Genomic DNA, 24,469 nt, shown 5'->3' with positions numbered 1-24,469 from the left:
CATTCCTCCCTCCATCTCTTGGTCCACAAACACGCAACTCACCCTTAAGCCCCCGACTACCTTGAAGCAATCGTACCTCCCTCCTTCCTCCCCCCGGGCCCGAGTAATGGCTATCAATACATACCACCCTTCAAGTGCTCTCCCACTCACCTCATAGGTGCCATATTTTGAGGGAATACCCAGATGTCAAAAATACATCCAAATACCTCTACGCAGAAGAGAAAACAACACTTAGGTCTCTCCATTTGTCTGGTCAAACATCACACACACACCACACACCACACACCACACACCACACACACCACCCACACACACACCACCCACACACACACATTAGCATAGGACAAGATAGCGGTGAGTAGCACACCCGGTTGGTAGCTGTCCCCTCAGCATGTGCTAAAGTCACCAGGGAGAATGGGGATATGAAGATGGAAAAACAGACTGTGTGACCGAAGATGCTGTTATACCTGCATTGGCGACCACCCCTCCCCCCCCCCCCCCGGAACATTCACCAGACTTTACGGGTAACTCAAGAAGTCGAGATTTGGACTGTGCTTGCCTATGTTGCGTTTTTATCCGTATTATGGGACACACTGCATGCAAATTGTGCTCTTGGCAGCGTCCTTCCACAGCGTCTGCAGGGACGTGGTATGCCTCCAAAAGGATTGAGGCTGCAGCGAGAGAGAGATGAAGGGCTGTGGACTTCAGGGCAGACGCACCCAAAGAGGGAATGCGGCAGCTTGCAGGTTATAAAATCTTAATTGAATACTCTTAGGAAAGATGATTCTTCTAAGCTGGCACCGCTTGGCAGGAAGACTCCCAATCAAGAAGACAAGCAACAGGGGCCGCAGACCCCATCAGACTTTTGTAGAGTACTTTCCCTCAGCAACAGTGGAGATTGGTGCTGGTGTACAGAGAACTTTACATGAGGGAAACCAAGCAGACACCAACCACGGGGAGGCTTGTGAGGGCCACAATGTTCCTTCTGCACTGATTGTTGATTAAGCAAGGAAAAGCCTTCAGCTGCTGCCCCAGGTCACTGGCGAGGAGTTCCAGAAATGCCTGGAGTGGGGGGACTAAAGTGGCGGCGAAGCCAACAAGTAAACCAGTCCGTGCGGGGGATTCTCTGGAGCTAAGGCATATCCCTAGTGTGTTTCAGAAATCATGAGCAAGACTTTCGTTTAGGCTGATGCCCAACGCATCTGGAGAAAGCTGAAAAAGAATTAGGGAAATAACTTTTGGGGCTACGACATCTTAATGCGATATCACAAGCCACAGTTAATCCCCTTCAGCCAAATGTTCATGATCTTCTAGTGCCCCCACAAGCGCAAGTTTTAACTATGCCCCCGCAGAGAGAGTTAGACAACTTGGTGGACCACCCAGAACACGGGGACAAATTATTTTCTCTCACAGATTGGTCGGACTGCTCTAAGTCAAGTTCTAGTGATCCATATAAACACTTGCCATCTGCAACATCAGGCATTTTGGAGGCCTCAGAAATCCGCTCCAGTAGCACACTGGATGAGTCATGTACTACTAAACAAAAGACACATCGGAGGGGAAAGTTGAGAAGGTGAAGCACAAGGAAGTGGAGTGAAGGAAAAATCAGATCTACAACAGCCCGAAATCTGAAATGGGATTACTCTGCAACAAGACAAGTCTATCTGGAAGACCCCATGCTACATGAAAACGTATTCCCTCAAGAAGATGATCATCAGACCCCTGTGGCTAGAGGGGAACCCCTGTTGGGACTTATATACAACTCTATAAGACAGTTGCAGGAAGAGACTCTGAATGAAAGCCACTGAGCACATCTTGACACTAAAAAAGTACACGGGGCTAGCAGAAAAGAGAACAAAACCTGTGATGATATCGGGACTCAGAATTTTCTGCTGTGGAAGAGCGTGGCAAGGTGCTGGAACTGGATGTTGGGGCGCTCCGATGGCAATTTGAACTACAGCAGTTTTGCATGTCAGATCTAATGTGGAAGATGTTGAAAATAGGCATCGCAGAAATAATCTGAGATTACCGGGCCTTGCAGAGGGAATAGAAAACATTGAGAGTATGGCTTTTGTGGTTAATCTCCTGAGAGGGGCTTTTCTCTAACTCGCTACTTGGAATTGGGACTTGGAAGTTCAGCATGCACACTGCTTCCCACTAATGCTCAAAATATAATGGGATGGGCAAGCTGATAGGCCCATGTTGGTGTAATTTATACTTTTTTTTGTTTTGTTTTTTGTTGCAACAAGCAATTTATGAAAAGCCCGTCCCGCTGCTAAGTGGAGTTTTGAGGGGCATTCCTTGTTTGTCTGCCTGGATTTTTTTCATGGCACAGTGGAAAGAAGATGGCGGCTAAGGCAGCTTTTTAAATCATTCCATGGGTTGGAAGGAGAAGTTTTTATGTTGAATCCAGCTCATCTGAAGGTCAACTTTAAAGGCAAAATGTGGACATTCTTGTCTGAGATAAAAGCTTCAGAGCTTTTGAAGGATATTTCCTCTGATGGTGGGAAAGCCTCTTAGTGTAGAGGAGTGGGGTAAAAAGGAGGGGTAGCTATACTTCTGGAAAATGTAGCTTTTTAAGTGGGAGAAATTTAAAGTGCTGATAAATGCTCCATTGTGAGGAACATTTAAAATTTCTGTTTGTGTAATACAGGTAACAGTGCCCACTCCCAAAATGGTGTTCTTTAGGTAGCTGTTTCTTGCTTGGAACTAAAATTGACAAGCTGAAAAATTACCAGTCCTGAAAGAAATGTCTACATCAACCTAAATGGTTACTTTTTTGTTCCTGCTGCTTCCTCATCCTGTGACTCATTTGGCAGTATGATACCAGCTTCAACACTTGTAGTCCAGCTCAAGGGCTGTGGTCCTTCTGTGACTACATACATGGCAGCTGTTAATCTCCATCATGTTGTCAAACTGAATTATTTTTCTGTGGGGCAGGTTTTGCACTATGAGGAGGTGTGTAGGGTGATGCAACTCTTCCATGTAAATGTTAGTGGTATTTCTCTGAATGTCTGGTCGCCCTACTTTCAGTCCTGTTTATAGGAAATAGGAGTACTGTCTACAGTGAGAGCATCAAGCATCAGACAAAGTAGCAGCCTTCTCCCATGCTTCTTTCCCTTAAACTTTGAATCTGAGGTTACACCAGTTCGATGCACAGTAATGTGAAAACGGAAAGTACACACTCCTTAGAATGTTTAGTTTTACATGTTTAGAGGTATCCGACCTTCATTTAGTCCTGAAGTACTGACAGCAGATAAATATATTTTTGTGAGGAATGATGCGCACAAATTTAACTGTCATTATTTAAATATTCGGTATCCTTGAGTGAGAAAGCAGGGGCAGCCCTTGATTCAGTAATGTGTGAAGTCTCCTGTAGCAGCAGTAACTTAGAGTAAACATTTCCTGTAAGTGTTTATCAGTCGCCCATATCATCAGAGAGGAATTCTGGAATACTTTGCCTTACAAAACTAGTAAAAGTCAAAATGTTTGAGGGTATTCATTTAAGCCAGGGCCACTGGAATTACGTGGCCGGGGAGGACCATACTTTGCGTCAGGACGTTGACTAAATTATGCAGCAAGAAAAGGCAAATTACACTGCGTAATTCGACACATTTTGTAATAGTATGAAGTCATTTGTTTGTCAATTGTACACGTTAACACTATCTGAACAAAGGTTTCTCCTCATTAGTACTAGTTTAACACCCAGATACAGCAGAAATAAACAGAAAAGTGACTAGTCGACCTTTTGCAAAGGGCCTTCTACTGCACAGCAATAAGTTAACACTTTTGTGGTTCGAGTTGAAACTATTTTAGTTTACAGTCTGCAGAATATGAGCAGATAATAGATTGTGTGGCAAATGCGGAAAATCCATAATTATGCACTAAGTGTTGTGGCCACAAAATAGCTTAATTTCAGTGGCCCTGATTAGCAAACACCTCTCTTTAGATCATGTTACAATTTCTCAGTAGGTTTTTGATTTGGACATTGACTTAGAGATTTAAAAATCCTGCTTCATTTGTTCTGCTGTATGATTGACTTTTTGCTAAGCTTTAGTTCTTAGAGTGATGGTCTCATGTTTATTAATGGAACGTGGTGATCTAGAGAGGAATTCTTGGTGGACTCACTCATTATGGAGTATCTAGCTCCAGTGGCTGCAAAACAAGCCCAGATCGTATTCCATTTGTTATGTTATGTTAACAATATTCATAGAGCGAATGGTTGCCCCAGTGAAGGGGCTTCCGAGCACTTCTCATATAATAAGGGTATCACGCATCAGAGTAAAGCAGATGGGAGGGTTACAGTTTGAAGGTCAAGAAGTTGCATTAAGCCAAGTTTTAAGAAGTTTTCTAAAGCAAAGATAATTCTGCGTATCCCTTAATTCTGGGGGCAGACTACTCCAAGGGGCCAGGACCTGAAAGAAACAGCATCCTAATCTCTGTCTTTTAAACTGAGGAATCAGTTCCAGGTTTAAATCAGCTAATGGAAGAGTTCTTGTGGGTAGATAGGGTTGTATGTGTTTGGAGAGAATGGGGGCTCCTGACGCATTTATTATCGTATGCACGGTACTTAGGACTTTAAACTGTATGCGCTTCTGGATGGGCAACCAAAGGAGTTCATGAAGGAGTCCAGAGGCGGAACAAAACTTAGAAAACAGTAATCAGGCAGTGCCATTTCGGACTGGCTGCAGCCTCTCAATAACAGATTTCTTGCATCCTAGGTACAAGATGTTACAATCCTGGCACCACAGGATAAGCAGTTTAAAAATCAGCTGCCGAATTTGAGGTTGAAAGAAACCAATAATTGGTGTGAGTTCCCTCAGAAGGCCAACACAAATCCCTTTGAGTTCTCACTTATGTCTCCAATGAAAAGGCATCATCCAAATAAAAGCACATCACCTAAAATGAGCAGTGACTGATAAAAGAGGCAAACCATGTCAAAGCCTTGCCTCGTATGCCGATATCATGGAGGCACTGGAGAGCACCTTACGGTATCAGAAGCAGCACTCCGGTCCAAGAGAATAAGGGCCAAAGAACCACCTCCCTCTGCAGCTCTACGGAGGGCCTCTGTCACTGCCAAGAGAGCTGATTCCGTACTATGGGAGGGCCTGAAGTTTTCTTGTAGCCAAAGTATGGACAACCTCTAAGAACTTACTCAGGAGACTGATGACATGCTTTTCCACTACTTTGGCTAAAAAGGGAAGCAGGAAGATGGGGCAGTAATTTTCAGGTTTAGTCTGATCGGGAGATGCTTTTTTCAAAAGGGGAATTACTTTTGCATGTTTCAAGCCCCGAGGTATATGGACTCATGAAGTTTTAAAACTGTTTCGGATTTGAGGGGGGTGATCAGGAGAACGAGATTTCACTTGATTGCATAGGGCTGTTAGAGAAGGCAAGTGAAGTGGAGCTAATTCATTCAATTCTGCCTCTTGCCGTAGTTTACTTGAACAGCAAGGGCATTCCTTTGCTTCAGCTGGGACATTTGGCGGAAAGTGGGAGTAAATGGCACTAATCTTTTTGACAAACAGTCAGCTAATTTATTGCAGTGGCCTGTCGAGGTCTCGACTAGCCCTGCGGAGGCAGCCGATTTAGTTAGCCTGTTAGCAATAGCGAAAGTTTATTTTCGCTAGATTGTTACTGTTTATGATTTTGTTAGGGGAAAAAAAACTCGACCTGAGTTTTCCTTATCATTTTATGATACGTTTTACAGCACTTATGTAGCACATTGTTGCTGAAGTGCCATAAGTCTTTCTCCATGCTTCCACGAACACCTTGCAGCCCTTTTCCCCCGCAACCAAAACATAATTGAACCAAGGAGCAGAGGGCCTTATTTTGGCCTGACCATGACAGACAGGCATGAAGGTGTCAAGGGCCGAAGTGAGCCGTGACTGCGCAGTCCTGGTTGGAGTCTAGCTGGGGGGTATTGGCTGACATAAAGCTGCCAAATTCTGGCAAATTCAGTTTATGCCATGGTCTTTTAAGTGGTGGTAATACTTGCAGTACTAGTCAGTTTAATGGTCATAAGGATCAGGCAGTGGTCAGACCAAGTCATGGGCCAGGGGGTTGCCACCTGCAGATTGCGAAGATTGGAGAAAACTGGGTCTAAGAGATGGCCTGCCACATGTGTAGGGCCTCCCACTCATTGAACGAGCTGCATAGATGCCAAATCATCCAACAGCTCACAGGCCCAGTGTGGCTGGGCTGATAGAAGTGAAGGTTTAAGTTGCCAATGATGCTAAAACTAGATAGCTTAAGTGCTAACGGAGCCACATGGTCCATCAAAGCTGTTCTGAAAGGTTTGGAGGGACCAGGTGGATCTATATATTAAAAGTTCAGGGAGGGTAAATTTTGTATTCAAAGGTAATAATGCGCTTTCATAGTCCTGAATTGTACAGGGAGCCAGACTGCTGCCCACCGAGGAATTATGGATAACTACTATGCCACCTTCTCTCCCACAAGCTCTATCCCATCTTTCAATGGTGTGACCAGGGGGCTGGACTAATAATGGTTCGGCCGTAGTTGCTGAACTGAGCCAGGTTTCTGTAAGAAATTATACTTCAGGTAATTGATCTTCAATAAGGTTGTAGATCTCAGCATTATGGTGTACCAGTGAGCAATAGTTGATAACACACATTTTAAACAGGAAAACAATTGTTACACCTGTCAAACAGCGTGTGCACGGGAGGCAACTTTTTACATGCATGAAACCACACTGATGGAACTTGAAAGCCTTCTCCACCAGGGACCAAATATGCAGGCAATCCTTGCGCTGGACTTGCCTTAGTACTAGCAGCAAAGGCGAGGCGTAGGAGACCCTGTTTCCAAATGGAGCAGCAGTGTTCCTGGCCCCTGTCGCCGCCTAGGCACAGATGGGTTTGCCTTCTGTGCGCCAGTGGCACACGCCTGCACATAGGCTCCTTTTTATCCTCATTCTGCAGAGTAAAAGCCAACATATGGCGACAGCTAGACTGCTACAACTGATAGCCTAACCAAAATGGCCAACAGGAAGTATGTGAAAAGGCAGCGTTCTCGAATAATGTTCCCGAATCATATGCCCAAAGTGCAAAAACATGGCCTCAAACCAATTCAACAACACAGTGTAAAAATTAAGTTTAAATGATAAAACAGTACAAATATGCAGGGAACTGAAATAAATGCAGTCCCCTAAAATGGCAAACTTTTAAGGTAATACCCATATTAGTGTGCACCATGCTTAACAAATGGTATGATGTTCTTTTGGCAGTACAAGGTTTGGTTTTTGCCAGATGTGGCATTCTGCGTGAAGCCTAACAATTCAACTTTGGTATCATCCATCCATTAGGAATTGTTCCAGAAGTCTTGATGTTTTATTCAGGTGTTGTTTTGCAAATCTAAACTGTACAGGAATTGCCTTTTTGGAGAGAAACAGTTTTCTCATGGCTATCCTTCAACGAAAGCCAGGGTATAATCATACGCTCTAACACTTACCATCTTACCAGCAGCCTCTAGATCCCCCAGTGTAGCGTTAGAGTTATTTGTGGTCTCTACAGGCATCATAAGTCTAATCAATGGGGTGAATTTGCTGGGACACCCACTTCTGGGTAGATCAGTAACCGTCTTCTGCTTTCTTATTGAGCGAATGATCTTTCTCTATGTGACCAGAGACTTTTTTAAATAGATTTTTTTTTACCCCTCTCAGACTGCTGTTCAATTATTTCTGAGAACACCACACATATTTTTAACGTAGGCATGATGTTGTTCTGTACCTGAACGATACAGACCAAATTGACAATGTTTCTGATTTTATGTACATGTGGTAGCATGACTAGATAATTAAGTGAACTTGTTCAGCAGCTCTTGATTCCAATTATTATATTAACGGATAGAGATTGAATAAGTGTGCACTTTTTTCAAGGTTTCGGAATGTTACGTTTTTTGTTTAGAAAATGATGACGACAAACTAAAATGTATGTGTTATTGGTCACATTAAGTTCGATTTTTCTACGTTCAGGACTGGACAAGATGAAGGTTGTTGATCTTATAAAAAAAAAAAAAAAAATGTTCCACAACGGCAGATATGCACACCACTATGATCTAGAGGACGGACTGGTGGACCCTATATCTTTGAAGTCTGTGCTGATGAAACCATCTTTTGGACATAATAAAATGCACTGCGTGGGCTAGGTTGATGGTAGTGGCGATATGTGGGGCCCCTGAGATGTAGTGCCCCATGATATCACTAGTCACAACGCTCAAATAGAGCCTGCATGCGACCCAGGCATAATAAAGTAATTATGCAATTACCAGGTACACACAGTGGGTGATCCATTAATTAATAAGATGTTCAGATCCTATCTGGATTATCTGTGCTGCACAACTAGCGCTGCTGCACATGCGATATATGTTGACATATCTCAGACTGGGCCATGTGGTTGAATGCGCCTGTAAAATGGAAACTACTCACTTTTACCATAAGAAACCCACATCCAACCAGTCTACTGTACAATGCTGTAATGTTTGAAATGGTAATAAATATGTTCAGTGGAGCTGACTGGTTGCAGGACTTGCGCTTCAAGATCTCAGAGACTCAATGGGCCTATGTTATGTAGATCTGTAGTGCGCATTATCACCTGGCGCTGAGCAGGTATGAGTCTAGGCACACCTGTGGACTGTTGCTCCGAGTATAGAAAATAAATCTTCAGTTACGGGAAATCCCAAGTAATACACTTTAGATGCATACAAAGGACATACTTTTCTCCAGCAAGCATGTTTAAGTATGGCCTGAATGAAATCTCATGGTGCGTGGGGACGGGCTCCACACACTTAGCATGACAGTTCTCCCAAATTGCGTCATTTTGGTCCAGAGTGGGGAGAGCTGTGTATACCAACACTGATCATACTGGTGAGGTAATTCTATTCATAGCTCTTTAAGGATACTGAAAGAATATTCTGAAGACATGGAAAACTGGTGGTGATTGCAGCCCTAATAGGCAAACACAGAGTTGCCTGACATGGAGAAGGGAGCATTCCCCCAGTTCAAGGAATGGCTCGACTACTTAACATTATGTGAGAAATTATCAAGGGTATGTTTCCTAACTGCTGCCTAGTGCTTCCCACCCCAGAGATAAATGGGCTATTCAGGATCTACCTGGCCAGGCGAAATCATGAGACACCATGATGTATTGGTGTCAGAGACTGGTGGGGAGATCGGCTCATGTACTGCTTGGGTGAATGGACGGGTCAGTTGTGTTATAATTTTTTTTTTTTTTAACTAGTGCTCCCAGTTTTCCGTTTTTACAGGTGTTTTTTTTTTCTTTTTCTTTTTTCTATATAACTCGCCGCCTATATGTACCATTGTGTAGGCTTGGGAAAAACATAGACTTACATTGCTTGTACTTCCATCGAATAAATTATAAATAAAGATTATTAAAAAAAAAGTTTAAAAACTTAAATCGTAAGAGTGAACTTCCTCTTTCACGTCACCGTCGACTCTATCAAATGTTGATGTAAAAAATATAGTTCTCCAAGTTTTTTGAAATTATTGCCCACCCTGTCTGTTTTTATTGAGTCCTCTTAAATTTAATGGCCTTTAATCCATTGCCTTAACAGTTTGTTGCAGGATATTTTATTTCCTCTTCAGTAGGTGGAACGCTGAGATAATGTAACTTACTTGCAGTACTCGAACTTAATAACTATACATGTTGTTTTCATATGCTATTTTAGCTGATGTTTGAAACTACAAAATAAGTATTGGGAATGCCAGTAGGTCTGGTCTAACCATTAACATTTCTTTGTCTGGGTGGGTGGCAGCGGCTGTAAGTCATAATATATGCAGTCTGTCAATATTTGTACTCATGCATCCATTCATCCATGCAATCTTATTCTTGGATTTACCTTCTCACACAACCACAATAAAACACATACAGATTCGGGAACCTATGTAAGATAAAAGCGTACAGGTAAGAAAAAAGAAAACCTGCTGCTGTCTATGCGCAGCAGGAGTATGGTTGCATAAACTAAAAACAAAATGAAACCCACCAGCAGGTGTTTATCTTACGGTGCTATTGTACATAGTCTATCATTGTTTTCAAGTTCCATAATGACCACCACGTTTGGAACCAGCGTTTTGGCCATCTTCGATCAATGGAACAGAGATGCACTACGGACAGCAGCATTTTATAATGGTCACTTGGTTTAGAGGAAGTGGCCAGGTGGATTGTGGCTCATGGCAGATGAAGTGGGGGAGGGTGGGGTTGGCGCAAGGAAGCGTCCCATGAGCCCTGCCAGGGGACCTGTACTGTACTTTTAGGAAAAAAATATACATTGGGAGAAGCAAATCAATGAAATGGGAACTTGAAAATGAAACTATTGTCCAACCAGTGGGAGATTGAAGACCCATGGACATCAGCCTTCCCCCAAGGTGACTATCAGGTACCCTAATAAAATTACAAATGTGTACTAAAATTCCAGTTGTCAAAACAACAAAATCTCTCCTAAGAGAGCCTTAAAAGGATTTTACTGTCCTGCACATCTTTAACCCCCACAGCTTATTTGGGTGGGTCACAAATACCAAATCCCTTTCCTACTGCAGTAGTGTATGATTCTGTGTAACAAAATACTTGGGGACTGGCTTCGGTACAGAGTAGTACCAATCCATCCTTGAAAGCATATAGCCTTTTACACATGCTTTTCTCAATAATTCAGGTGTACTGGCTTTGAGAAAAGCTTTCATAATAGGCACTTCAAACCTATGGAATCTGGATTAACCTTTCCCTATGTAATGGGGCTTATACCTTCACAATTGGCTTAATACCATAACCAACCCAAGGCTATTCAAGTGCACATAATTGGGCAACAATCATGCTCACAGTTGTAAAATAGCAATTATGTAGAAAACAAGAGTTTTCAGGACAATACACCTCCCCAATAAGGCTACTAAGAATCATCAAAGTGAAAATGGACAGAGTTTGTCAGAGTGGATGGCCCACACCAAAACCCTTATCTGCCACAGTAATCTGCGAAATTCAGTGTTACAAAATCATTCCCTGCAGGCTTTCATACAAAATAAGAGCAAACCACCTTTAAATGGACTAATGTTAACACGTGTATCACTAAAAATACGTCGGACCCGCTGCCTTTATTGTAATACTTCACAAAAAACTGATCAGACCTGTAGCCATGATAATTGTCTTGCCAACATAACAGAGCACTCCTGCTGTACTGAATATAGGTTTTTCCACAAGCTGAAAAAGTACAAGCCCTCTTTCCTGTGAAAGTACAACATTTCAGCCCAATCAGATCCTTTTCTCTAGGGAAGCAACATTTGGGTGGGAGCCTAAGGCAGATGGTACTCTGAAATAGTTTCTTTTATCGATCACATAAAGTCAAACTACAGCTGCTCTGTCAAGTCAGACCTAACTAACGAGCATTTGCAATACAGTGGGTATCGCATTTGCTCGAGTTAGAGCTATTGGCATTGTAAATTCCTATCAGACTTTTCTTGCTACTTAAATTGAAAATGAAGTGTAAACATTAGTTGATATTAGCGAGCCGATTCAAAGCACCATGGACGCCATGAGCATGAACTCAAAGGAGAGTCATAAAAGGAAAAAGAAGTTTGCTCACAGCCAAACGTATCGGCAGTCGTCCAATTATCCATGTAACAGGGGCAGTCTGCAAGGCGGTAAAGAATCCGCCCCAAGGCGGGACAAATGTAAAGCATTTTCCAATGATAGCAAGTGATTTTTGAAAGGCAAGCCCACAAAGGAGTGAAAGTGCTCGGCGTGAGGTGGGCATGTTTAAAATCTCACAGTTCTTACAGCAGGCCAGAGCGCTTGCATGCTCGACCTAAATATAGCATTGACAGACTGATTTACAACAGCTTGGATCATGCGCCGCAAGGAAATTTAGATGTTTGGCCTCCAATACGGACACTAGGCAACCTCTAATATTTTTGGCTAACTTGTAAACACTTTGTCTTGTTTCCTGGCAGGTGTAAGCTCTCTGACCAAGAGAGTTGAGAAATTGCACATCAGTGCTGCTGCCATCCTCCCAGGCAACCCCCTTCTAAAACACCAAAGTCACCATCGCCAACAGACTGCAGAAATGATCAGCCATACCAGAATTGCAGGTTCTTATCATCTCGTACTGCCGAGACTCCAACACAGCTACAGCAGCAGCTTCTGGTAAGTACATTAGCAGATCATCTAGTACTGGTAATTGTGGGTAGCAGCAAGTACCCTCTGTCTACAAGCACACTACAGACAATTACCTACTGCTGGACTGGCTTGATGAGGTCTAGATTGGATGAACCACTTCTCTGTTCTCTACTTTTCTAACTCTCATTGTTGTACATATTGACACAAATGCCCTTTCTTTGCTTTAGTCACATTGAAGTAGTTCGGATTCTGGGTGAAGCACTGGTGAATCTGAACCTGCTGTGAATTTGGCATTTGGAGCTGGTATGATGTTAGTGGAAGTTTGAGCTTCACCCCACAAATAGCCTAGTCTTTTTCATTTAAATATATGTCTTGTGGCTTGTACCTTGATGTTGTTATACTATTGCCCATTGGAATCAGAGCAGAATACTGCCTAAAGTCGGAAAACTGAGCAAGGTCACGTATTATGAACAATGGAAGGAAGTTTAGAAGATCTGAAAAAGTAGATGGGCTATTCTAACTATCACGTGCCAAAGGGAAGTCCTGTTTAATGCGTATGCATTTGTATGTTAGGCTTTCCAAATCTCATCCTTTAAACTCCTTGTAAATGGCTGTGTATATAGTAAGCACATATAAAGGTACATGAACCACTTATACTACTTTAATGTAGTCATTCAACCTTAAACCAGCATTCTTGAACCGGATGCAGTATCTTTTTTTTATACAGTAAATGCAAGTAGGAGGGAATGATTTACCTTTTCTAACTAAAGTTAGCAGAGACAAACGCCTGGCAGAGGCTGTTTCAATTAAAACACGAAGTGTTAATTTTCAGGTTAAACTAGCTTCAGTTGTTGATGAACACACCCTTGGTTTAGTTGGCTCAATATTGAGTCACCTTGGCTTATTTTTGTGGAAGAATATCCAGATCATGATAGAGCCTATCCTCCAAGTGGCTACCCAATTAAAAAAAAATGTTTGCACGCAACTTCTACTTATTTAATGAATGTAAATAACAAACATTGATTTAAGTTTATGTATGGTTTATTGTTTTGGAAGAATAAAATAGCTGTTTATCTTTCTTATTCCCTTGCCTTGGTTGTAGTGAAATTTTCACATCCATCACTCGTTGCAAGTTTCAGCAGAAATGTGCGTGGGCGACTTTTTTTAAATAATTTTTTTAAAGTCTTTTTTTCTATCACTAACCTGCCTGAAACTTCGCCCTCTTCATGACATAGCTTTAATGTCTATCCTAAGTATCCCCTGATCTCAAAGTTGCAGCTAATGGGACTACGCTAAACAGCCCTGCAGAAGACAGCGGGGTCAGTGGTATAGATGCAGGCATACACAGCAGGTACAGGATGAGAGCAATGATAAGGGAGTGCATGTGCTCATGTGCTGTGCATTATTTCTTGCCTTGCAAAAATGTACCTGTTTTTACAGGATCCGGCGTTTCCCTTCTCTAATAATTTGATTTTCAGTCCAGACTATGCTTAAATGAAGGCTGAACCTCCATGGCTGCGCAATTGTACACTGCTCATTGGTGCCACAGGAATAGCAGCAGAAGTCTAAAGGCAGTGGGACACCTTCAGTCTCTACACTCACTTGTCATGCCTTGGTCACAGGAAGTGGGTTAAGAGATGTGAGCAGAGGACAGGAAGTTACTAAGCCCACCCTCCTTAACTACCAGATAGATTGTATACATCTTCCCTAGGTGTCTGGAGGTAGGTCGTGTCTCACAGTGACCGGCTCTGTGTCGAAGGATTTATAAAAATGTATAACTTGACTCACTCATAATAATTGCTCCTCATGTCACAACAGAGCATGTACAGTGGTCTCATATAATTCCGAAAGTCCTATATTCTACAGACATGAACTATACTTCATAAGAATTTTTGCAAACGGTCTGTGTAAGCCTGCATGACCTCGTCTTTCCTCACACTTTTTCCTTCGCCCGTTTGTAACAAAAGTAAGGTGATGGATGGAATGATTGAATAATCTCTGCTACTAGCAATCGCTCGGGAACGCATCCTACTCCAATGTTTTTTACTTACCATTCCACCTCAGTTTGGACCCAGCCAAATGCAAATAAGTCTCCATCCTGCCCCAATGGGAAGATGCCTGGTCCTCCCCGAATCGGAACACAAGCAACACAGGACCGGTTTCCCCCTGCTTAAGGCTCATCAGCCAGGTATAGCTTAGTTCAAGTGGCAGAGAGTTCTGTGTTGACTGTGCCCTTTTCTGTTCAATATTTAATTGTTGTAGTAGGAAAAAGGTAAGATTATTGATTTCGATTTTTTTATTTTTTTTATTTTTTAGATTTGTATAAACATTTCACATAGTGTAAAACACTATGTAAGTAGATCGTTTATCAGTAATTGATTATATATAGTTTCCAAATCATTTTAAAACAGTCATAATATAAAGTGTATTTTTCCCAAATAAGCTTTAATATAATCCGCCACAGAGTTTGTAACTCGCAAATTAGAACATGACAATAAGTACATAGATCCTTCAGTCAGAGCATGTATTTTAATCTTGAATACAAGTTTTCTATAATGTTTTCTTTTGTTCATTTAAAAATACCAGACAAAGGAGTGAAAGATGGTCTACATTATCAGGAGTACAAAAGCTGCAATTAAATTTTAATCTTCCCACCAAAGGCGATGAATGTGGCACAGCTCTGCTAGGGAACAGTTGCTTTCACATTTGCTTCAGCATGAGCCCTCTTCAGTACTTTTAAATGAAGTTTTATGTTTAAGAAAGAGCACAGGATATCGGTATGGGACTAGAGGAGAAATGTATTGTTCTACTGTCCGGTTGTAAAGCTAATCCACCATACAGTTTAATTTATTTCATTATTCTGTTGTAATTGCTTTTTTGTTGTTGTTGGAATGCCATGTCGCTTCTTCAATTTAAGGGATGATTTAAAGGTGACAATTGGGTATATATAACTTTAACAGGTGCCCCATCCTAATTTTCATGCAAAATCGACTCATTTAGCCCCAAGTGATTTAAGCTGTGTTTTGTCAATGTTTATGAAAATACAATATACCTTTAATTAATGACTCCTAATTGTTGCTGGGGCCCAACAGTCCTGCGATCCATAACAACTATATTGTCATTGTATAGCAATGTTTCCGTGCTATACATCTTCCTCTAGGAAATTTTCAATACTAAGCCCCAAGGTAGCTGGAAGATCCTTCAAACATATGGTGAAAAGTAAGGGCACCAACATGCAGCCTAGCAGCAGGCCATTGTTGTGTAAAGGTACGTTTTGACAGTTTTCCACCACTGACCATTTGGACCCTTGCCAATATATTGTTATGCAAACATTAGACCATTGTTACCAACTCATCAAAGATATAACAATTCCCCGAATTTTATCAAAGCATGCCAAGATTGGCACAGTCAAAAAACTCAACGGAATTTGACACAACATCCAAATAGCTGACCTTGATTTGCTGACATTGTTGCTAGATAATAAAGTGCAAATATTTGATGATTTGTCCCCATCTCAGATCTAATTCCAGCTTGCTACTCATCTCCCAGTCTTGTAAGGCTACAAAAAATAGAGAAATGTATACTTTAGGTGAAGAATTCAGTAGAGAAATGAGTCTGTAAACTTCGGGATCTTCCTTTTCTTCTTTATTCTTATACATTGGTTTAATTATCCATCCTGTCCAAGTAGATGGGGTTTCCCCTGTGTTTGTGATTATTTTATAAAGCATTAGAAAAACAAATTGTGCCCAAAGCAAAGGATATATTTTAATAATGAGGTTAAGAACACTGTCGGGCATGTCTCTTTATTCTTACTTTTAAATTCTAATAAATTGTTTGCCCTCATTACATTTTATAGCCTTCTCAGGAGATATAACAACCAGTACCCATCTCCATTGCCCTTGTTTTGTACCAGGTGTAGTTCAGTTAGAATTTCAGGCCATTGCTTTTTACCAGTTTCTATTTTACGTTCCACCTTTGCCGTCATAAATGAGAAGCAACCACTTTCCCAAATTCAACTATGTTATTCTCTTTAATTACAACCTACATCTTGTCCCAGGCCTTTAAAGTAGGTAGCACATCTTTCAAGAAGTTTTAAATCAAGCTAGGTTTGATGCACACTTTGTATGTAATTTCACTCTACAGCAGTGTTTCTTAGCATTACCCTAATGGCAACTCCAGGTGCTATTTTGCTTAAGTCAAAAACGCTGTCTAGATTTAAGGTTATTAGAATTAGTAGATTATATTATTAAATAAATACCATATAACATGTTAGTATACAGTGATACGTTCTGGATTAAATAGAAGGTTGGCAGTTTAATGTTTCTGCAAAGATGAGCTATACTAAAACTGTTTTCTGACAAAATGATTTACTATAATTCATTCATAAATCTACGTAGCCAACTACTTTGATAATCCTTAACTATTCATGTAAATTCTGGTATTGTTGGACAGTCAGGTTTCTTCTCTGTCCTGCTGTTGTACCTTCCCATGTTTGAATACATGCCAATGATAGCCACAACCTATGCCCTCTTTAAAAGTTTGTCTGCATGGCAAGCATGCAAAAAAAGAAAGTGCATCCTGTGAGGATTCTGTTGTTTTACATATTAACATGCCTGATGTTTATATAGGTGTTATCAAGTCTTAACAGTAGATAAATCTAACCTTGCATAAGGAGTAACACACACATTACGCTTTGTCAGTTATTAAAAATAAAAATGTTAACATTTAGAGACCTTTTTGAAAAGGTAAGGTGCATATTAATTTTTTATATTTCTTATTGTTCCTTATCGAATAACCAAGAGCTTTTATTGGTCGAGAGCAATGATATTCTAGTGTGCTTAAGGCATGTACATATAGATCAATTTTTTTCCAAAACAACAGAATGGAGTTTAACAGAATCAAGAAAGGGTATGACTGATGGAAGTGTTGCAATGCTATTATAATTTGGTGGAACTGTATTTGGTGGTTTTTGGAGTTAAATGCAGAGAAACATTCCTAAGGGTAACTCGTGGTTTCGAGAAGTAACATATTTTGGTACACACCCACCTCTTCTAACTTTCTGACTATTCAACCAAAATACACAAAATTTGTTACACTCAAGGTCTGAGTTTTGAACACTTTACACCCCTCCACCCATGGCAAGTGTAGTGCGCTTTAACCTATCAGAAGAGATTAGCTTCAGCAATCCAGCTTCTGTTGCCTAAGCACGTCTCTGCCTGCAGTGAATGAGTTTTGGACAGCTTTGTAGGCAGTTGCTAGAGCCAGACTCCGCTTTGTACAGTGTGGGATGATCACAGATTAGAGTGTTCCTTGGATTGTCGATTGAATTTCCTGCCAGAGAGCCCCAAGCCTTTTATATGGTCGGGGGTACGTACGAAAGGAACGTCTTTTAAAATACAAATCCATATCCATTGAATTGTGCAGTACAGAGGACATAATGATTTCTGATAGACTTTCTAGGAGTAAAAAAGATCATGAATATGTTAAGTAGAGGTCGTTGCTTAGAATTGGTTATTGGCCTACACCCCAAACTGAAATTTCAAGATCGAAAAAGCTTTTGTGAAAATTGAGGGCAAGTATACAAATATTAGCCTTGAATATATATTTCATACACTGAATTACAGAAACAATAAAATTATAAACGCAACACATCACACAAAAGAAGCTGCTAATAATCATTAGGGATGCATAGATCTCAAATTTGAGAGACACGTTTCAGAATTATAAGAACCTGTGATCTTTTGATGGGATGTCAATGGCGGTGAGAAAAGTGTCATACATTTCCTAAAATCGGGTGATAAGAATTCTGGGAAACTTGCATGTCACGAAGAAGAAAGCGAGGACATTCGGGCTGTCATTCGTCTTATGCCCGCTGGTCCTATTATGAGTTTGCCACTGGGCCAACGGGTGGAAACAGAGTTTCCGCCCGCTGGCCCAGTGGGAAACAGCCCACAACATTGAAGCCGGCTCGTAATCGAGCCAGTAGCAATGTTGTGGTGCGTTGGGTGTGACAGCACTCATTGCGCATTTCACTGCCTTTAAATCAGGTAGTGAAAAGCGCGACGGCTGCCTATGGGGGCCCTTGGCACCCCGGCTCTGCCAGCCTTTGCATGGCGGTTCCACTGCTGGTGGATACTGGGGTCGTAATTAAGACCACTGGCACAGCCAGGCCATCGACCAGCGGAAACATGGTGGTACCGGCGGTCGGACCGTGGCACGTTAGCCACGGTCATAATGTGGAGGGTGGACCGCCACCGTAAGTATGGTGGTCCTAGGGCTGCCAGATTCGTAATGAAGGCCTCAGTGATTTAAAGGCCCTTGGGTCAAGGGCAAGTATGAAATCCTTTTAGAGAGAAGGATATATAGAAATTGTGGAGAATGGGTCATCCCCAGCAATGTCTCTCTATATAGTGGCACCTTAAAAAGTTATTAGAGACGAATATTTATTGTGTGTTAAGTCTACATCGTTCTCTTTTTACCATTGTTGGGCCCTATTCAGGGGGATGAGGGGCAAGTAGGACCTACTGGGCCACAACAGTGGTGATTGAAGTTGTTGCCTCTGATGTCCTGGGGCCCGTCCTGCTGTGGTCCTGCAAACCATGACAAGCTCTCCCTTTCTACACTTGATCCCCAGGGTTGCGAGCAGTCAAAGGCTTCTCGGGGAGGGGGGAGAGGGGGGGTTGGGGGGTGTTAGTGTGGAAAGTAGAGACACGGAACTCAGTCTAGAGACACGGAACTCAGTCAAAAATCAGAAACAACAATTCACTCCCTAACCTGGTGGATTTCTTTTAATAGTAAGAGAAGTATTCGAGTCACACCAAAATTAAGATACTAAACGCAAGAAATATTAATCACCGCAAATGTGCACACTTCCGCTGCAACACGGGTGATCTACAAAGAAATCAGTAGACTAGATTGAAGCGCAAAGCAGGCTCACTGTGGGTGCAGATGAGCAGTTTCCTTCGTTCTGTGACCCCTCGGTGAGTTCATTATTAATTTACCAGGCAGTTCTCTTTGAGCAGAGGTCTTGTGGATGCCATGTACATTTGTAGTAAAGCTCACATTACATTTTCAGTTCATACAGTGGTTTTTACCTGAGATGTTGGGCAATTGTTAGGCTTAAATGCAAGCTTGCATACCACAGCCGCACAAAAAAGCAGATGCTGTCACTAGTGGACACTGCCAAGCAAACATGCCTCCTCTTTAAACAGTACCAGGTGCAGGGGCAACAACTATGGGGAATTCTGCTCTAAATGAAGAATTTGGAACTGGAATTAAATATTGCAGAATTTGTTGTCAATATTCAGGAACGGGTTTGGAGTAGATCATATTTCATGTTTTTTCTGCAGCTTTGACATCTTTTGTAAAAGATGATGGCTCTTGCAGCGCATCGTGACAAAGCTGGTTCCAAGCAGGAGTACCCACCCCATGAGCAAATTAACATGTGATACCTCTGCACCTTGCTGTCAACAGTCTTCTCGAAGTAACACTTGTGGGAGACGACAAACTTTCCTTCCTCTAGCAACAGAATATATATACTTTCCTCCCTCTAACATCAGAATCCTCTTACTTAGCCCTATTCTCCCACCATTAACTGAAGTGAAAGTAGTACGGAAGGACTAATCAGCAATTCCATGCCAAAGGGTCACCATAGAATTTCCGAAGACAGCTGCCATCCTCCCATATTTCAGTGTCTAGGTTTACACCACGCAGGTCGGGAATGTAGGCAATACACTTGCACTTCCTGGGTGGGCTGTACCAAAACCTCCATCTCAGTGCCATGTAAGACCAAAGACCTTCCAGGTTGGAACCCGCCAGTCTCAGCTGTTTTACATTCATATCCACTAGGAGTACTGCTGCCATGCACAGTTTACTCCACAAATGCTTGAACAAGGATATCATGGCAGGGGCCTGGTTATCTAATACATGGGGAACGTTACACGAGGGGGCCAATGGATGTCTCACCCCTCTTCAATCAGAGGAGAAGTGTCTATTTAGTTCTAGGATTATTAAATAAAAAACAATATGCTGCCACCACTGCTTAATGTAGACCGCCCAAGACATGAACAGTGGTCCCATGTCTGTCTTTCAGCAACCCAAGACATGGACAGTATAATTTCATCTACGGTGCACTCTTGGTGGTGTCCCTCCCAGTCTCAGAACTATGCTTTGTACCTATGAGTCAAAGGACAAGCCTAAGCACACATGCTGGATTAGAGTGCTAGCTCCGCGACAAAAAGTAAGATTACTAGATGTCACATTGGCCAATTAGGACAGGAATGTCCCCCTACATGTTGACCATGATCAGCTTCATTAATCCGTCTTCATATCACGGTTTGCATCACCCGCAGTTTCTTTTTTGCTGTGTTGCTTTACTTTTGTTTTAGTTTATTTGGGGTTTCGCAACCCACTACAAATACACTCTGTGGTAGCCTCAGATCATCTGCTACAAACCAGCTTGTATTAGTTACTGATCATCATAAACCGTATTTGTTTGAAGGGCTTTTCTAGCAAACAAGTAATCCTCACTAAAAGAATTCCATTATTGCGGTCTTTAAGTACATGCAACATACCACTATGTATTTCTGGACTGATTAACAATCTTGACTGCCGTGTGAAACATAAACACAGCAGGACTGAAACTCCAAATTTTTCATGTAGCTATCACTCTTTAGGTCTCGCCTATTGTCTGGTATGAAAAGACTTATTGTTACAGTGGAATTTCAGTGTGCATGGCTGTGGGGGTTGAAGTGGTGGCAAAGGAGTGGTGGTTGGTGTAGGGGGACATAAGAGTCGTGGGAGTGGGGTGGGAGGGACAGGTGAGTAATGGGAGACAGGGGGTGGGGAGAAGAGTAAAAAAAAAAAAGCAAAATAAAACCAGCATTTGTAAAGTCCTACCTAGACTTTTCTTGCCACTTAAATTGAAATTGAAAAGCAATACAAAGAAACATAAGTGCGCTTGCAGTGAAACATATCGGCAGTTATGCAATTATCTATGTAACAGGGTCGCTGTCCTGCAAAGTGCTCGACTACTGCCCAGCGAGATCAGGCTGCATAAGAAATAAAAAGACGTTGTAGTCCAGAAGCCATGCAGAAAACTTGGAGCCTCATGTGCTTCCAGTAGTTTATCAGTGCTCTTGAGGAGGGCTAAACACCAGAAAAGGCAATATGTATGCATGCCTTTCACAAATAAAATCAAGCCAATTTTAAAAGGCAAGGCCGCGAACCAACGAAACTGATGGGCGTGGTTAATAACCCACAGAGAGATTACGAAAAGGGCCAGAGCGGTTAGGAATGAAAACCAGAGACAGAGGGCAGCAGATGAAAGGGGAGGGGGATCTGTTTAAAAAAAAAAATAAGTGCAGGTGTTTCCACCTCTTTCCCTCTTGAAGCTTTTTATTTTCTAGCTTTCTCCCTCATACACTACTAGCTGCTGCTCTGTGTTGCAGTCTCAATCGTTTACTGCTTGCGATCTTGTTTGTTTCCCCTGACACACACATTGCTTTCTCCCTCTTGTGATTCATCCTCTACACACACATTGCTCTCACCTTCTGCTGCTTTTCCCATCCTTCTTCACCCAGTTTCTTTTATTTTAAACATTTTGACCCACTCCCTGTAGTTTCAGAACCTCCTCAGTTGCTCCCTGTACTCCTGGAAGACATTTAAATTATTTTATTTATTTATAATTTCATTTATTTATTTTTAATGCCTAACCTCTGCCAGTTGCTGCTGCCCATTGCTTTGTTTACAAGAAGCAATTTCATAAGCCTGATACTACTTTTGTTTAATGTACTGATCCAAATGGTGTTGCCATATTGGATTGATATTAATAAAAATGGCCCATGCGCCATCCCGTCTCTGCAAGAGGATGCCACATCATCATGCCATTTACCTATTGGTTTTATCGAATGCGAAGTTGAAACGTGATCAGAATGAACATGTGAACTTACTGTTTGTGGTGAAGTATGGAAAAAGTGTTAAAAAACAGCCGTATGCTGTGTGTCGAACTTAGAGGTTGCAGCTCACTTGCTTCGTAGACACATTCTTAATTCCCTAGTTGAAGAGATTGTTGGAATAACATTTCAGCTTTCAAGCACGTCATTAAAATATGTGGCATTTGATACTGCCAAGTGGTGTGGTCTACGTTCATACACACATGCTTTCCATGTATATATTTCCTGAATTATAATGGCTAGAAAATCTGATCACTCATTCTCACTGCAGTTGTAACAGCCTAGCCCAATGTGTCCCTCACTTGAAGGAGTTAGAAAGAGCAAGCCAAATGATGTGACTGTGCGAAGATTCCTCCCTTTAATGTGCCAGCAAACAGTACCTAACAATGAACATGCCTATTAATAATACTCTTGAGAGTTGAATGTCGAGCATAGCCTGTTTTTTTTTCCTGTCGTGTCGCCAGTGTAAGTTAATTCAAACAAAATGAAGAACATGTGCACGCAAAAGGCCCTACTTTTCTGATGAATGGCGATCTTTGCACGATAGCATTCAACTATCAAGAAAAATAAATAATGAAGACTTTTTTGGATAAAAGTCATCGTTGTTTAGGCAGTGCTGAATCCCACAATGCACTGGAGCTCCAGCCACCAACATTTTTAGCCTAAATTATTGTGGCTTGTTTTTTTCCGTGGCCCGAGCAGTTTTTTGATGAGTTCAAAACGTCTTCTAAGAACATCAGTGCTAGCTCGGAGATGGCTCTGTTTCCTCTGCATAGCTTTCTCCCCAGAATTGTTTGCTCAACAATTTTATAGGCTATCCCTTAGCTCTCCCACTTTCCCATGCGTGAATGTAGGGTGTGGCTCTCCTAATCTGCCAAGAACAAGCCTTAGCAGGAAAACCAAGTCACTCGGGAAGTCGAGGTGGATTCTTTCATTGCACACGCATGTCCTACTAAGCACAAAGCAAACCATTATATAAATTGCAGAATGTTGCTGGCAATAGTACTTGAAGAGCAATCCGGTAATTGATGCCACAATACATATTTATGATGGTTAGAATTGTCTCTTGTTGTTTGTATGACAAATGTATGCTTTTATGATTTTATTGAAATCGAATAAAGTTGATTTGGATTTTTATTGTTACAGACACATTTCTTGGTAGTTATAAGATGTTTGGATACTGGTGGCTTTCTAGTTTGTCAAAAAAGGTTGTCAGCCTGATCATAAAAATCAAATATTTTGGAACACTGGCGACTCAGTCTTAAAAACGGTTGAAAAGGAGGTTTTTCCTAAGGGCCCGTGGATGAAAACTGTTAAAACGTAACAAATTATTTTTTGTAGTCAGTTTATAAAGCACATCAGTCATGAATTGCCCTTTTTTGGCTAATATTTTCAAGTACAAAAACACAATTTTTCCAGTGCTGTAATTGTGAGTAACTTTGAGGAACTGGTTCTGCTTTATAATCCACCTAATGAATTCCAAGATCTCCTCTCTCTACTCTCCCAAGTATTGGATGCACAATCTATATATTTCTCACACGGTCATAAGTGTCTCTTTGAGGTATTCTTATCTGTGAAGATTTTCTACCTCAAAGAAATGAACACAAAGATAGGTCAGACTTGAAACGCATGTACTGCCCATGAATGTTCCTGATGTCTGTTGATTTGATGATATGAGACCCTCAAATTCAAATACATTATTTTTGATTGTCAAATGAACACACTCTATCAAAAAATTAGTTGATGTCATGTAATGTGATTGTGTATTATTGAAATTATTTTGGATCACACAGGAGTTTCCTCTGTAGAATATTGGCACATAGTGATTCATTTTCTAAGCCTAGCATCAACTCACTCATGGGCTCTAAATATATATTTAACCTATTTTATGTGTAATTTAGGTAGGAGTAGTGATGACAAAATGATGTGCAAACAAATCACAAAATTTGGAGAGTGATTAAAGGACCAATATCGTATACTCTGTTGTGGAGGTGGATGGGTGGGTTTGTACATTTTGGGAAGTATATAACAATAAGGCATCCTGGGATTCTTGGTAACCAATAAATCTGCCTTAGTCTTAGTTACCCAGACCTCCATTCCTGCTTCTCCAACCATTGTCTTGATTACAATTAACAGATAATTTGTTCAAATTTAGCTTATTATCCTGCAGTTGGTTGTATAATCAGGTAGTCCAAGACATTCTAGTCTAAATATAAAGACTTTTTTATGACAGTAACACAACCGTCCTATTGTTATCTCAGTGTTGTTTAGCAGACCTAGCCTCTGTATGGGTTGGAAGTCAGGCTAGGGCTTTAAGAACCCTTAAGCAAAGATCAATACGTTTTGGTGTCTATCAAATTGCCAGTTAAACTGTTGGGG

The 24,469-nt window shown here is 41.4% G+C and overlaps 1 protein-coding gene across 2 annotated transcripts in view; it reads left to right on the top strand.

Moving 5' to 3' along the window:
- RBSN (rabenosyn, RAB effector) overlaps window positions 1–24,469 on the top strand; it is a 307,004-nt gene that overhangs the window by 27,383 nt on the left and 255,152 nt on the right. The window contains exon 2 of one of the 2 annotated variants that reach the window (XM_069206303.1): window positions 11,972–12,164. The exons of the other annotated variant lie outside the window; for it this stretch is intronic. The gene's annotated coding sequence lies outside the window, so the exon portion shown is untranslated. The remainder of the gene's footprint in view (window positions 1–11,971; window positions 12,165–24,469) is intronic. 2 annotated transcript variants of the gene reach the window in all.

The sequence above is a fragment of the Pleurodeles waltl genome, chromosome 9, assembly GCF_031143425.1.
Source record: "Pleurodeles waltl isolate 20211129_DDA chromosome 9, aPleWal1.hap1.20221129, whole genome shotgun sequence".
NCBI classification, from domain to species: Eukaryota; Metazoa; Chordata; class Amphibia; order Caudata; family Salamandridae; genus Pleurodeles; species Pleurodeles waltl.
Note: the sequence above shows the minus strand (reverse complement) of the source record. Positions and strands in the feature narration are given on the sequence as shown.